Below are 9,301 nucleotides of genomic sequence, written 5' to 3' on the forward strand. Positions count from 1 at the left end.
TAAGTTGGGCCTCGTTATGGACGGAGATGAACCGTCTCAAGCTGCCTCCACGCCGTGTAATCAGCCGGCAGAGAGGTGAAGCAGCCGCCCTGGCTGACGTGGCAACTCCCGGCCGTCGCAGGCTGACACGCCATCCACCAACGCCCGGCGGAGCGGGAGGAAACCACGCCCATTGAGGTCGGCGCTGACCCTCTCTCCGTGTTGCGGTTTCAATTTAAAAGACGCCGGCTTCTTTCAAAGGGAGCAATGGAATGACGACTCCCTGAAGTTTGTAAAAAATGCAGTGGTCCTTGTCAATGGCCAGCGCACTAGTCAGTCGATGCCACAGGGCCCCTACTTTGTGTTAGATAATGACCTCCTTTACCGTGTAGCAATGCATGACGGGCAGGAGACGAGGCTGCTGCTAGTGCCGCGTACCTTCCGGCGGCAGGTCTGCGAGCTAGCACACGCCCACCTCCTAGGTGGCCACCTGGGCACCGAAAAAACTCTGGAGCGGATCAAGCTCCGGTTTTACTGGCCAGGAATTAATGAGGAGGTTCGCCGCTTTGGCGCTTCCTGCCCGGAGTGTCAACTGCGACAGATTCCTAGGAGGGACCGTGCTCCTCTTGTTCCTATTCCCTTGATTGGCGTTCCCTTCCACAGAATCGGGTCGACCTGGTGGGACCTCTAGAGCCCTCAGCCCGAGGACACAAGTACATTTTAGTCCTCGTGGATTATGCTACACGATACCCCGAAGCTGTTCCGTTGCGCTCAGCTACCTCTAAAGCCATCGCACGGGAATTACTAGGGGTATTCGCGTGGGGATCCCCAAAGAAGTCTTGACAGACCAGGGGACCCCCTTCACCTCGGAGACGTTCAAGGAGACTGCCAGATTACTGAAAATAAAGCATTTAAAACCTCGTGTATCATCCTCAAACCGACGGATTAGTAGAGAGGTTTAATCAAACTCTCAAGCAAATGCTACGTAAGGTGGTCAGCGAGGATGGAAGGAACTGGGATCAGCTCCTCCCCTCGTCCTTTTGCCTATCGGAAGTCCCACAAGCCTCCACGGGTTCTCCCCTTTGAACTACTGTATGGCCACCAACCTCGGGGCATATTGGATATTTTGAAAGAAGGCTGGGAAGAAGAGGCTCTTCCCACCACTAACATACTGGAGTATATCGCAGTTACGCGATAGATTTGGAAAGATTCGCCTGTCCTTAAAAGTCACATGGAGGAGGCTCAAGCAGCACAGGTTCGCTACTACAACCGCTGCACGTCTCTTCGGGAGTTCCACCCGGAGATCGGGTCATGGTCCTAGTGCCTACCTCCCACTCTAAGTTGCTTGCCCACTGGCAGGGCCCCTATGAAGTTAAGGAGAGGAAGGGACTGGTCGACTATTTGGTGAGTCAACCCAATCGTCGGCCAAAGGAGCGGTATATCATGTGAACCTGCTGAAACCGTGGAAGGACAGGGACCCCGATCCCTCCTCCGCCAGCCCGCTCACTCTTCGCCACACACACGACCTTAACTTTGGCGCAGACTTGAGACCCAGGCAACGGCAGGAGCTGGAAACAGTTATCCGGACCGCTCGAGAGGTAGTCAGTGAACACCCGGAAGGACCTCTCTGATTGAGCACAACATTGTGACAGAGCCCGGGTTGTTGTCCGAGAACGCCCGCACCGTCTTCCCGAGGCAAAAAGGCTGAAGTGGAGCTTGAGATCAAGCGCATGCTGGAACTAGGTGTAATTGAGGAGAGTTATAGTCCCTGGTCCAGCCCCATTGTGCTCGTCGGTAAGCCTGACGGAGTTGGAGGTTCTGCAATGACTTCCGTCGGCTTAACCAAGTCTCCCAATTTGATGCCTATCCAATGCCACGCGTGGGCGACCTCCTCGAGAGGCTTGGACAGGCTCAATACCTGACCACACTTGACATGACAAAGGGTACTGGCAGGTTCCTTTAACGGACTCCGAAGGAAAAACGCGTTTAGTACCCCTAGCGGACACTGGCAGTATCGTGTCCTTCCATTTGGGTTACACGGGCTCCAGCAACCTTTCAGCGTCTGGTGGACAAAGTGCTTCGCCTCATAACTCATACAGTGCTGCCTACCTAGATGGCGTGGTCATCTATTCCAGCACATGGAAGGAACACCTACAGCATGTCCAAGCGGTATTACGGACACTTGGTGAGGCGGGCTCGGATTAATCCCAAGAAATGTTTCTTTGGATTAAGCGAGGCCAAATATTTAGGCTACCTGGTGGGTCGGGTACCGTAAGGCCACAGTGCTCCAAAATTGATGCCATTCTGAAATGGCCCGTCCATGAACCAAGCGGCAGGTCCAAGCCTTTCGGTTAGCGGGTACTACCGCCGGTTTGTACCCGGTTTTGAGAAGCGCGCCTTGACTGATTTAACAAAGAAGAGGGCCCCGAACATTGTGGTATGGACTGCAAAAACAGACACTGCATTTGGTGACTTGAAGAAGGCCCTTACGCCCGCACCTATTTTGATGGCACCTAACTTTTCTTTGCCTTTCATCCTCCAGACGGACGCTTCGGACACAGGCCTGGGAGCCGTGCTGAGCCAAAGTGTCGATGGTGTCGAACACCCCGTCATGTTCCTGAGCCGGAAACTGTTGGACCGGGAGACCAGGTATGCGGCGGTGGAGAGGGAGGCTCTGGCGATTAAATGGGCGATCACTCAGCTGAGGTACTACCTGTTGGGCCGTGAGTTCACCCTTGTCACGGACCATGCACCTCTACAGTGGATGGCCCTGCACAAGGAGTCGAATCCGCGGGTCACCCGGTGGTTTCTTGACCTGCAGCCGTACAAGTTTTCGCTCGTTCATCGTCGGGGTGCTCTCCATGCCAACGCCGATGCTCTCTCGGGTTTACGACCTCTCGGTTAGGTCGCCCGACCCACGGGTCTGGGCTGAGGGGGGCCTTGTCACACACGCGCGCATGGGAGGCAGCTAAAGGGCTCGAGTGAAGGCAGTTCTGAGCCATGCCGGGATGTGGCAGAGCGCACTAACTCTCTTTCTCACTTCCCTGTAGACCTAACCCGGGAGGTTCCACCTGTCTCTCTGGACGTCACATCCGGGACTAAACCAATGAACGATGAACACGTGCCCGACCCTTATGACCTCACTTCCTGTCTCCCCCTTTAAAAGCCTTCCCTTTTCCCTTCTGTGTCAGTCTTGTTTTGGACTCTGTTGTAAGCACTTCAGTGCTGTATTTCTATAAGAAAAAACGATTTTGCAGCCAGGATACCATAATATACGGGTGGCTGCCCCAACTCTTTATCTGTTCATGTCTCGTTCTTGTGACAATATATATATATATATATATACACTGCTCACAAAAATTAAAGGAACACTTTAAAGAAACACATTAGATACATCAGATCTCAATATGAAGTTGGATATCTATACAAATAACGACAGGGCAATGTCTTAGGAACAAAAGGATGCCAAGTCTGTTAATGGAAATAAAAGTTTTCTGCCTGCAGAGGGCTCAATTGTGTAGACACCCTAAAATCAGAGTGAAATGAAGATGTGGCAGGCTAGTCCATTTTTCAAAAACTTAATTTCTGCTACTCAAAATGCTTTTCAGTATCTTGTGTGGCCCCCATGAGCTTGTATGCATGCTTGACAACGTCAGGGCATGCTCCTAATGAGACGACAGATGATGTCTTGTGGCATTTCCTCCCAGATCTGTATGAGGGCATCCCTGAGCTGTTGTACAGTCTGAGGAGCAACCTGGTGGGGCCTAATGGACCAAAACAAAATGTCCCACAAATGTTCTATTGGGTTTAAGTCAGGGGATCGTGAAGGCCATTCAATTGTTTCAATTCCTTCATCCTCCAGGTACTGCCTGCATACTCTTCCCACATGAGGCCGGGCATTGTCGTGTATTAGGAGGAAACCAGGACCTACTGCACCAGTGTAGGGTCTGACAATGGGTCCAAGGATTTCATCCTGATACCTAATGGCAGTCAAGATGCCGTTGTCTAGCCTGTAGAGGTCTGTGAGTCGCTCCATGGATATGCCTCCAAGATCATCACTGACCCACCACCAAACCAGTCATGCTAAATGATGTTACAGGCAGCATAATATTCTCCACGGCTTCTCTTGACCCTTTCACGTCTTTCACATATACTCAGGGTGAACCTGCTCTGATCTGTGAAAAGCACAGGACGCCAGTGGTGGACCTGCCAATTCTGGTATTCTATGGCAAATGCCAATTGAGCTCCCCAGTGCTGTGCAGTGAGCACAGGGCGCAGTAGACATTTGGGCCCTCAGGCAACCCTCATGAGGTCTGTTTCTGATTGTTTGGTCAGAGACATTCACACCAGTGGCCTACTGGAGGTCATTTTGTAGGGCTCTGGCAGTGCTCATCCTGTTCCTCCTTGCCCAAAGGAGCAGATACTGGTCCTGCTGATGGGTTATGGACCTTCTATGGCCCTCTCCAGCTCTCCTAGAGTAACTGCTTGTCTCCTAGAATCTCCTCCATGCCCTTGAGACTGTGCAGGGAGACACAGCAAACCTTCTGGCAATGACACGTATTGATGTGCCATCCTGGAGAAGTTGGACTACCTGTGCAACCTCTGTAGGGTCCAGGTATCACTTCGTGCTTCCAGTAGTGACACTGACTGTAGCCAAATGCAAAACTAGTGAAGAAACAGTCAGAAAAGATGAGGAGGGAAAAATGTCAGTGGCCTCCACCTGATAAACCATTCCTGTTTTGGGGGTCATCTCATTGTTGCCCCTCTAGTGCATCTGCTGTTAATTTCATTAACACCACAGCAGCTGAAACTGATTAACAACCCCCTCTGCTACTTAACTGACCAGATTAATATCCCATAAGTTTCATTGACTTTAAAAAGTGTTCCTTTAATTCTTTTGAGCAGTATATATATACCGATATGGACTGATATGGTAATATGTTAGGAATGAAAGGATGCCACATTATTTGATGGAAATGAAAATGATCAACCTACAGAGTGCTGAATTCAAAGACACCCCGAAAATCAAAGTGAAAAAATGATACGGCTGGCGAGTCCATTTTGCCGAAATTTCATTGCAGTAACTCAAAATCTTACTAAGTAGTTTGTTTGGCCCCCCACATACTTCATGCTCCTAATGAGACGATTGATGGTGTCCTGGGGGATCTCCTCCCAGATCTGGACCAGGGCATCACTGAGCTCCTAGACAGTCTGAGATGCAACCTGGTGGCGTCGGATAGAGCGAAACATAATGTCATATCACCTTGTGATAATGGAGGTGTGGCAGAAAAGTAACGAGACCGGCAACACTGCAAGCGATCTGGCAACGCTGCACTGTTGTCCTTGATAGAGCACGTGTATCAGTACCCTCCCATAGCTCAGTGCGAGTTTCAACTCCTTCCGTTAACTACGTGATTTTTGTGACTGCTATTAGCGAAGTTGTGTTTTTGGTTGTCCGTCACGCAAAATGGAACAGCGGAATTTGGAGCAACGTTGTGCCATTAATTTTTTTGTTAAGCTTGGAGAATCGGCAAGTGTGACGTTTGAAAAGTTAAAACAGGCCTATGGGGAACATTCTTTACCCCAAGCTCAAGTTTTTCAGGGAGGCCTTCAACTTCGAAAACCAATGAAAACATCGAACGTGTGAACACTCTTGTGAGATCAGACCGTCGTTTAACATTAAGAATGTTGAGTGAACAATTAAATTTGAACAGATTTACCGTTCATCAAATTTTGACTGAAAATTTGCACATGCGAAAGGTCTGTGCCAAAATGGTGCCGAAAAACCTCACAATCGAAAAAAACAAGTGTCTTGATCTTCTTGACAGAATCGCTAATGAGCAAGATTTCTTTAGTCGTGTGATCACAGGTGATGAATCATGGATTTTTGAATACGATCCTGAGACCAAGAGGCAAAGTCAGGAGTGGCACACTGCATACTCTCCTCGACCAAAGAAAGCTCGAATGAGCAAATCGAAGATCAAATCAATGCTGATTTGTTTTTTTTTTTGTTTTTTTTTTTTTTTTTGACGAAAGGGGAATCATCCACAAATAATTTGTTCCTCCAGGACAAACTGTCAACCATGTTTTTTATAAAGACGTCCTTGAAAGGCTCAGAAAAAGAGTCATTCGCGTGAGACCAGACATTGCAGACAAATGGATGCTCCATCATGACAACGCCCCATGTCACACTGCCCTCTCCATAACAGAATTTTTGACCTCAAAAGGCATTCCTGTGGTTCCCCAGCCCCCTTATTCACCTGATCTCAGTCAAAATCAAAGGACGTCATTTCGGGACTTTAGAAAACATCCAAAAGAGTGTAACGGACATGCTGAAGACCATACCGGTTGAAGACTTCCAGCGCTGCTACCAACAGTGGGAACAACGTCTCCATCGGTGTGTAGCTGCCCAAGGGAACTACTTTGAAGGGGATAACATTGATATTTGAAAAAAAAATAAAAACTTTGGTAAATAAAAAATCAGTCTCATTACTTTTCTGCCACACCTCGTAGGTATGTAGTCTTCATCGCTATCCTCACTGTCACTGAGACAGCTGTCATCGCTTTCAACTGGTGGAACCCTGATTTGAAGTCAACTAGCTTGCTTCCTGTAGAAAGTTGACGTGTTCATTTTGTTCTGCCTCAAAATAAAGGGCAGAAATCGCATTTATATCTCAGTATGCTATTTTCACATTAATTCTAGAAATTAACTAGGATCAAAATCCAAAGCATTTGAAATCTATGCACAGGAATTCGAATTTCTACGATATTGCACCTAAATACAATATTATTCATATGCAGCCGCTATTGCCGAAAGTAGCGAAAACGGCGTAGAACTTCTGGAATTTTAGTCACATGTAGTTAATTCTGAAATTTCAGCAATAGAAGAAAACAAAAAGCTTATATGTATTTTTATCTTAGCGCAATTTACCTCAAATGTGGAGAATTTCTCAAAGTTAGCAGTCAAAATCCACGTGCACGGAAACGGCAACACTTCACATCAATCAGGCGGCTGTAGTTTCCACTACGACCACTAGATGGGATGAGAAGCGCTTTCAATAAAACCCTTGGAACGTATCGAATACGCAGCAACTGGCATTAGCGGGCAACATGTGCCACCTCGGCTGCATTCAGCCTGCAAGCGGTTTGACGCGAATTCGCGACAATCATCTATAAGCGGTTAACTACACTTTCCCCTGCCACCACTTTGCAGTCTTCAATCTCCTTCAGATCATCTCTTCTGCAAAGGATGTAATCAACCGGTGTGCATCCTCCTCCACTCTTGTACGTAACCCCATGTTCCTCCCTCTTCTTAAAATACGTATTCACCACAGCCATGTCCATCCTGTTGGCAAAATCTACTATCCTCTGACCTTCTTCATTCCTCTTCTTGACACCATACCTACCCATCACCTCCTCGTCTCCACTGCTCCCCTCACCAACATGTCCATTGAAATCCGCTCCATTCATCACTTTCTGTCCCATGAGTACACTGTTCATCACTTCATCCAACTCACTCCAAAAATCTTCTTTCTCACCCATTGCACACCCAACTTGCAGGGCATATGCACTAATAACATTCATCATCACACCTCCAATTTCCAGCTTCACAATCATTACTCTGCCTGACACTCTTTTCACCTCTAAAACACTCTTGACATGCTGTTCCTTCAGAATAACTCCTACTCCATTTCTCCTCCCATCCACACCATGATAGAACAATTTGTATCCACCTCTGATCCACCTGGCTTTGCTCCCCTTCCATTTAGTCTCTTGCACGCACAATATATCAACCTTCCTTCTCTCCATCATATCTGCTGACTCTCTCCCCCTTACCAGTCATACTGCCAACATTCAAAGTTCCTACCCTCAGTTCCACTCTCTTTACCTTCCTCCTGCCTCCGGACATGTCTCCCCTATCTTCTTCTCCTTTTCTTCTTCAGCCAACAGTAGCCCAATTTCCGTCAGCACCCTGTTGGCTAACAGTACTGGTGGCGGTCTTTGTTAACCTGGGGCTCGACTGATCCAGTATGGAAATTTGTATTGTTGTCTGCATATTGTTTTGGCAAAATTTTACACCGGTTGCCCTTTCTGATGTAACCCTCCCCATTTATCCGGGCTTGGGACAGGCTCAAAGGAACACACTGGTTTGTGCATCCCCTGTGGCTGGGATGTCATATCAAAAATTCTAAATTAGCAATATGTCATGTTGTTAATAGTCACAGGATATACAAAGAAGCAAAAACATAACTGCAACAAATGAAAGATTTTTCTCTTTTTTGGCTTTCCTTTTTTCAGTGTGCAGTTGCAGGACAGAAAATCACAGATTCTCTGTTACCTTTGCTGAGACAAGCAGCTGAAAACAATGAACAGAAGATAATAGAATCAGTTTTACAGGAAATTGACACATTAATGCTGTCAGAAGTAGACATTGTCATAAGCAGGCATGTTCTTTTTTACTTAATTTGATACTCTAATTGTCTTTTGTGGTTTCAATGTCTGTATAAATAAGCAATGGTTCTGTTTCCTTTAGAATTGAGGAATTAAAAAAGAATGTCGAAAGTAACTGTAAAGAAGTCGAAAAAGAAAGAGATAATAGACACAAAAGCCAAAAGGAGTCGTGGATAAAGGCTGAAGAGATAGCACAACATGAAGCAAGTGCCAAAAGAACAATGCTGGTTATTGGAAATCTGAAGAAAAAGATAGCAGATATCAATGATCAAAAACAAAAGCTAATTAAGGAACTTGAAGATCAAGATAAACTTCTTTCTACTTTTCTAGCACACTCTTGCTGGGCGATAAGGTGGCCGCATTCTGAGAGCTTTACTAAAATCTTTACAAAAACACAGCAAAAGGAAGTTGAAAATCTGAATGAACAACACAATAAAATAAAACAAGAATTGGAGGGCCTGCAAAATGATCTGGCTTCTAAGCAAGATCAACTTTTCATTTGCAACTTGAACTGATCCATTTAAATGAGAAAGCTGGTAAGAAGTGCAGGAAGTGTTTTACAATTTTTTTTAATCAAAAGATGAAGAGACCCTGACCTAATGGGGGACAAAATGATTTCCTTTTTTGCAGGAACAGCTGCAGAAAGTGCCTGTCTGAACAACATATCAAGACATTTGTCTGTCATACAAAGGGATCTGGGACAAGTGAAGCAGTTTTGGCAGGATGCATACACTGTCATTAAAGGACTTCGATCAAAGCTGGAGGCCCAGAAGCTGACAGCTGTTCAATTTGAAAAATATAAGAATATATTTCTGGAAAGTGTGAGCACATTGGAAAATGTAAGTTACTTTCTGTACTTTTTCCAGAAACT

Source organism: Polypterus senegalus, chromosome 8, assembly GCF_016835505.1.
Source record: "Polypterus senegalus isolate Bchr_013 chromosome 8, ASM1683550v1, whole genome shotgun sequence".
Classification (NCBI taxonomy): Eukaryota; Metazoa; Chordata; class Cladistia; order Polypteriformes; family Polypteridae; genus Polypterus; species Polypterus senegalus.